The 7,342-nt window shown below is 40.7% G+C and overlaps 1 long non-coding RNA gene across 1 annotated transcript in view; it reads right to left on the bottom strand.

Annotated features, from left to right (window-relative positions):
- Nucleotides 1–965: 965 nt before the first annotated feature.
- Nucleotides 966–7,342, bottom strand: part of LOC125481719 — a 9,357-nt gene continuing 2,980 nt past the window's right edge. The window contains exons 3-4 of the long non-coding RNA XR_007261442.1: nt 2,248–2,371; nt 966–1,049 (exon numbers count right to left, since the gene is read on the bottom strand). This is a non-coding gene — a long non-coding RNA (uncharacterized LOC125481719). The remainder of the gene's footprint in view (nt 1,050–2,247; nt 2,372–7,342) is intronic.

Raw genomic sequence — 7,342 nt, 5'->3', positions numbered from 1 at the left:
AACAAGTGCTTTCCATGATTAATACAGTCATTGCTCTCCAAGGGCTGCTTTCTTACTGCAATAGATGCAGAGAGAGAGGTTTGTTGATATTTTCTTATAAATTTTTGTTTTCAAGTCGCAAGATAGCACCAGGTTTTCCTCCCTTACATGGTCTCTGTGTTTGAAAGCTGAAATGTTTTCTGCACTGATAATCTAAACAAGTTTGTGGGAGGAAACTGATAGAGGTTTGAACAGATTTATGTGGGGTTGTTTCAGTGTTACATATCCTGCATTCTTTGTTCATTAGCGTGTTAAAACATATTGGTAATTCATTTGAAGTGTTTGTATATTAAATCAAGTCATCAGTAAAATAACTGAGCATGAATGAGGAGAGAGATTTTTGGCTGGGAGGCTGTAAGTGGACTTCGGTTTGGTAGCTTGTGTGGTTTTTCAAGGATGACTGGATAATCTAGTAGCAAGTGAGATCACAAAAACGCTGATGGACTAATGGGAAAAGTTGAACTGGGCGTTGGGAATAAGAACCTTATTATAGCTGCAGTTGTTTGGAGACTGTAACTGTGAGGCTGTAGATTTCAGGGTCAGGATGTTTGACGAGACTGAGTCTGTGCAGGATAAGGTTGTGGAGTAGAAGATTTCCTGAGGGAATTGGTATTTTGAAGGTTGAAGCATGTTGTGAAGCATTTGTAGGGTCTAGGCCCAAAACGTCAGCCTTCCTGCTCCTCTGATGCTGCTTGGCCTGCTGTGTTTATCCAGCTCTACACCTTGTTATCTCTTTAACAAATCTGTGTTGCCTTTCTTAACCGAACGTAGAATTGTTACAAATGGAGAATTGCTTAAAAAAATTAGAAGCAGGAATTTACATGAGCTGTGTCTGCAAAGCGGGGGACTACAAACAAGTTACAGTCAGACTTCTTTTCTACAATAATTTGTCAGTTAATATAGGTCTCATAGATGTATAGTTCTTACATGGTTTCATCTTCCTCTGGTGTCTCAGCTAAGTTGCCAGCTAAATTCAGTTCCACTAGGTGGAAGCACTGCGTCAGAGATTTCTTGAAGAAAAGAATATTGACATAATAAGTTCTTGAACTCAGCCATTCACAGAGCAGGTGTAATTAACATTTTTCTGAAAGGTCAAACATTATTTTCATTAGATAGGCACGCTGATCTACATTATATGGTATGTAACACTCAAATTATCATAAATTACTATTTTGTTCTCAATTTCATAGAAAATACAAACCAATAAATCAATAAACAACTGTTCTATTGGTCATTTGGTTTTACAGAGCTTGAGTATTGCTTAAAAAAAGACAATTTTTCAAGGCATTTTGTTTTGCACTCATTAGGACAATTCACAAGAATATCAAAGTAAAGAGAAAACAACATTTATACTGCGTGGGACAAGACATCCTGTCGATTAGTTGGCAAAATAAAAACCAAAAGAACTGCGGATGCTGTAAATCAGGAACAAAAACAGAAGATGCTGGAAAAGCTCAGCATGTCTGGCAGCATCTGTGAAGAAAAAATCAGAGTTAACATTTCGGGTCCGGTGACCCTGCCTCGCAGCATGGTGGCTCAGTGGTTAGCACTGCTGCCTCACAGCACCAGGAACCCAGGTTCGATTCCACCCTCAGGTGACCGTCTATGTGGAGTCTGCACATTCTCCCCGCGTCTGTGTGGGTTTCCTCCGGGTGCTCCAGTTTCCTCCCACAGTTCAAAGGTATGCAGGCTAGGTGGATTTGACATGCTAAATTGGCCGTGGTGTTCAGGGATGTGTAAATTAGATGGGTTATATGGGGATGGGCCTGGGTGGGATGCTCTGAGGGCCAGTGTGGACTTGTTGGGCCGAAGGGCTGCTCCCACACTATAGGGATTCTATGAGAACAGTTCTGAGGAAAGGTCACCAGACCTGAAACGTTAACTCTGATTTTTTTATTTCTTCACAGATGCTGCCAGACCTGATGAGCTTTTCCAGCAACTTTTGTTTTTGTTCTTGATTGGTTTGCAATTGGACTCTGGTGGAGATGTTGTTATGAAGAAAGCACCAGTTAATGATGACGCTGAAAGTGCACTCTTGTCCCATACAGTATAAATGTTGTTTTCCATTAACATTGGTAATTCTTGCGAAATACCCTGAAGAGTGCAAGATGAAAAATATAAATGAAATGTTTCTTTTGTCAGCAAAATCAAAGTCCTATTCATCACTCAGGTAACCATTCCATACGTTTATGAAACAATTAAACTTACTAGACCATCCCTGAAGTCAATGTCATTGTTGACTACATTAAGAACTTCGAGGTTAGGGAATTGTTGAGCAAAGCTGCTAACAGACTTCAGCTGGTTATCAGCAAGATTCAACTCCTGCAAAGAACTGAGAAGCACCAACTGTGAGCATAATAAAAATAGTAGCTGGAGGACTGAGAAATCACAGGAAGGATAATGTGCCTCCTTATGTACATCATCAAATTAACAGCTTTCAACACACTGCAGAAGTGGCTTTTGAATTTTAATCTTGTAATGCATTTTTAGTTAACAAAATACTATTTTCAAAAGTAATTCAGGAGGTTGCAATATTGTACTATTACCCTGCTGGAAGAGAATGCAATATCAAGGGGATTGTGATTATATTGATCAACATCAAACAATAAGGCCCTCTCACAGTGCATTCATACTCTAAAAAGATGAGTCAAAATGGCAGCACCACTGACTACTTATCTTCAAACTGGAAAAAGTAAAGGAAAACGTAAGTAAGAAAGGGAGATGTTTGAAGGCCTGCTGGCTAGTTATGATATCCAAATAATATTCCACAAAAGAGAACATGTGCAAGAATATCTCTTGATTAAAATGGAGCTGATGTGTTATTCATTCAAACAGTACATCCCCCTCAAAAACTTATCTGGGTTTTCGCTTTTTGGGCAGGGAACAGGAGCAGGGATGTTTCTGGGTCTCAAACCTACCCTCAGAGGAATATGGTCCTCTTTGGAATTTTGACCACTCCGTCCCCTTAACTAACATATGGGCAAGTTAGCTGTAGCATGTGAGGGGCTCATGTTGCACAGTGGTAGTGTTTCTGCCTCTGAATCAGGAGACCTGGATTCAAGATCCACCTGCTCCAGAGGGCTGCAATAACATCTGAGCTGGCTGACGAGAATATATCTAGAAGTAGCACGTGGCATTTTGAAGTTAGAAGGCTGATCTGAGGCCAAATGGTTTCAAAGCAGCACCCAGCTGCAATAAAGCGTAATAACAGATCTACTGCTTTGATATGAAGATGCCCTATCAGCAACGTTTTTTAAAAAAACAAATAAAAATAGGAGCAGCAGCTAGGTCACTATTGTTGAGAGGAGCAGGGGGAGAGAAATCCCTCTACCAGGTAGTCTCTGGCTTCCCATGCACCCAAGTAGGCAGGGTGAGCATGTAGACATGCCTGTGTCACAGACTTCATTGGCCTGTTTCTAGGTGCTCACCCCCAGGGCAGCTAAACTTGCCCCATCATATCAGGAAATTTGAGGCTGGCTGGAAAACACTTCAATTATGTTCCTGGTCTCGGCAAGTACCAGGAACCCTTCCCACTCTATCTGGGGGTGTCCTTTATCCCAACTCAATCCCAGTTAATCAATTTCAGGGCAGGATATAGAAAGCTGTCTGCAAGGCACAAACTGGAGTAAAAACTTAAAATTTGACCATCTTGTCATGTCCTTGGCATCTCAAAGTGTTTTAAAGCCCCTGGATTGCTTCTAAAGTGCTGTAATTAATACACAGAAAAGCAACAGCTGAAATCTGCAAGGCAAGATCCCAGAACCAGCAAACGATTAGATAATCTATAGCACTGGTTGAGGGATGAATGTTGTCCAGAACACTCATTATGGTGCTGTGGGAATTGTCGCAGGAACAGGTCTTTGTCTTATCCAAAACACTGCACCTCCAATACTGCTGCATTCTCTCAGTACCACACTTGGTGACACAGCTTAGGCTATGTACTTAGATCCATTGTGGTTTGAACTATAATCTTCTGATGCGGAAATGTAACATGAGACCCCTTTACTGCGTCAGGCTACTGCAGTCTCCATAAGCCCTTGTCGGGAGATCTGCAAGACTTATCTGACCATCTGTACTACTTTCCAGAAATTCCCACGCACATGTTCCATCAGGAATAGTGCCTGCGCACTGATGTAGAGGCACCTAGATGCCACAATCAGCTGTGTGCCCTCAAACCAGCTTCTAATCAGGTGTTTCAGTTGTGCTTTGAATCTGAGAACCTTCCTACTCATTGGCAAATAGAATAACTCACCAGAAGTACCATGTCCTTCCTTCATAGTGTGAAGGGAATGCATATGGGGAGCCCTTGCCTAGTTCTGGCCTAAATATCGAGGTTCCTCTGCAAAAACCTGAGCTTCCAATGATCTTGGAACAGCTTCAGATTTTCTCGTGGACATTTTCAACTCCTCTATCATATGCTACATCTAGGCCAGACTCATCTGCCATAAGTTGAATCATGCCGACTATGCAAGAAATGCAACATGAGATTTGAACATACGGAAGGCCCAAAGATCATGAAGCAAGGATTCTTTACTCCACTGGCATCAGGTCATTAGAAACAGGAAGAGAGATTGAGGATAAACAAAAAAAAAATGTACAGTATGTGCATGAAACAAAGCTTGTGAGTTACACTTGGCTGCTGAATTGTTTCTCTATCTGTGACCCCCCACCCCCACCCCACTTCCTTTCAGCCCTCCTTCCATCAAAGTTCCATTTTGTCAGCAAGAGTCCAGTCAATGGCTCAAGCTGTCTTCCCTCACCATTGCCACCTACTGGTGGGGGTCCCAGTGAACTGCTGAGTTTCCTGGCTCACTTTTCTCCATCACCGTCGCTACCTACAGTGGTTCCTTTACATAGAGGTGAAAATGTTAACCAACTGAGTCAAGGCTGACATCTCATGATACCACACACACCATTTTGCTTTACATCCGCAGGTTGCAGAGAATCTGTATCTCACACAATGCCAAAATCAAACTGGTTCTTAAAGAATTCACAAAATAAAATCTCTGGAGTTCCCATTCAGCTTTCAGTACATTACATCGGCCTAGGTGAACTGCATACTTGATTTTATTGCACCACAACCAGGTCTGGCAAAATTTAACGGCATAAAAAGTATATTGTTTGTGAGTGCTTGCATGATGATTTATTTTCCTTATTATTTTGCATCACGTTAAATTTCTTGAATGTAAATCCAGATTTCTATTCCCAGAATGCTGATCAAAAAGTTATAAACGTAGTATAAATGTAAAGAAAATGTGAGACTAGTTTTATCAGGATTTATAACACAAAACCAAGTGAAGAAAACACATTGCAACTGAATGAACAACTACTAAGCCTCAGCATGCAAAAATAAAGAATTTAAATTATATGAACTTGTGGCTGGTAACATTTAACATGTTTCCTCATTCTCCTACTCCAAGACGGGGTTGTGAGGTGAGACATTTCACAGCTTTTTTTTCTTTATTCTTTCACCGAATGAGAGTATCACTGGCTATGCCAGCATTTGCTACCCATCCCTATTTGCCCTTGAACTAAGTGGCTTGATCAGCCATTTCAAAGGGCAGTTAAGAGTTAACCACATTGCTGTGGGTCTAGAGTTCATAAAGGCCAGCCTGGGTAAGGACATTAGATTTCCTTCCCAAAGGACAATATTGAGCGAGGTGGGATTTTACAACAATTAATGATTGTTGATTACTGAGACTAGCTTTATATTCCAAATTTATTAAGACATCTAGAGTAAAGTCCACCAGGACCTGAGAACGTAAACATGAACGTACAATATGAACCCAAGATCCCGGTTGAGGCCATCCTCATGGGTACCAAACTTGGCTACCAGCCTTTGCTCAGCGATTCTGCGTGGTTGTCTGACCCAAAATGTCAACTCTTCTTTACACTGATAAAGCCTTTAGTTCTCTCAGGGCAGTGACTTGAAAGAAATTTGGGGATTACATATACATATTAACCAATTAAAACCTTCTAACTGATTAAAGATTTAACAACATCTTGGGTTTGTTTAATACGTCCTCATCAGTTGTATGATACTTTGATCTTTTACTTATAAATTCTGTGCTTCTTTCTCACTTCACCTGACAAAGGGGCTATGCTTCGAAATCTTGTGATTTCAAATAAACCTGTTAGACTATAACCTGGTGTCATAAAAGACAATTAGATCTATAGAACACAACAAAGATCAAGGCAAATTTGCTCATTTTAAATGATCCAAACATTATATAGATGTAAATGTAATCTTTAGGTGTTGATACTTGTAAACAAATAGCTTTTATGTTTTCTAGAGAAATAAAATTATCTTGTTGCAACTGTATGAGATTTGGCTGTGCAGCTGATGCCACTTTTCAGTAATTACATGCATGCACGCAGATTTCACATTAAAGCTCTCGGCTTTGGATTTACATAAAAGACTTACTGTAATCTCCAGAGACTTGAAAGCTGAATCAACGAGGCTGAAACAATATATCACCAGGGACATCTGGTGCCGAAGATGTATGGCTACAGGCATGAAGACTGGACAGCAAACGCAACTGAAGCCAGTAAAAATTATCCCAAGAATCTCAACCGTTGCTGCAATGTTTTGCCTGTCTAATCTACACCCTTGTGGTTTCCAAAAGAGAATTTGCCAAGTCTAAATCCAAACTTGGACAGGATAAGGTATGGGAGTCTCGACTTGAAGTCTGAGGTTCGTTCCCATCAAAATTAGTTCTGGTTAAACCTAAGCAGCCATCACCTTCAGTTTACAAGACGCAAAACCAGGTGGGGGTTGTGTTTAAAGAAATTGCAAATATTTTAAACTTGGTTTTAACCTAACAGGGTCAGCTCAGGCCAGCTGACTCGTGTACTCCATGCCCCGTTTTACGTTCTAATGATCTCAATGAAACGAGCATCAAGCGAGGTGTAAAACACGATTGTGACCTAAACTCTATCAGAGCGAAACTGATGTCTCTCTCTTATGGAACTCTTCAAACTATCTAATTTTTAAAATGTGTGTGACCACGCCATCAATGCAGCATCCCCTCCCCCCACCAAAACACCTTCCAAAAACAGCAAAGGGTTCCAATTGCAGATTATGCGGTCATCATGACCCATTCCATTTTTCAGTTACAGAAGTCGTAGCATCTAATGCTGACGTGTAGTTTTTATTAAAAAATGCGGATTTTTGAGATTAGCATCTGAACCACACAGAACCTTAGCCGTCAGGATAGACTCAAGTTTCAGTAAAAATAGATAACAGCCAACTGCCACATAATTAACAGATTTCACACGTTTCCTGAAAACACATTTCCCTTAC

This window comes from Rhincodon typus, unplaced genomic scaffold (assembly GCF_021869965.1).
Source record: "Rhincodon typus isolate 14 unplaced genomic scaffold, sRhiTyp1.1 hic_rhity00003290, whole genome shotgun sequence".
In the NCBI taxonomy this organism is placed as follows: domain Eukaryota; kingdom Metazoa; phylum Chordata; class Chondrichthyes; order Orectolobiformes; family Rhincodontidae; genus Rhincodon; species Rhincodon typus.
This window is presented reverse-complemented; position numbering and strand designations above follow the sequence as displayed.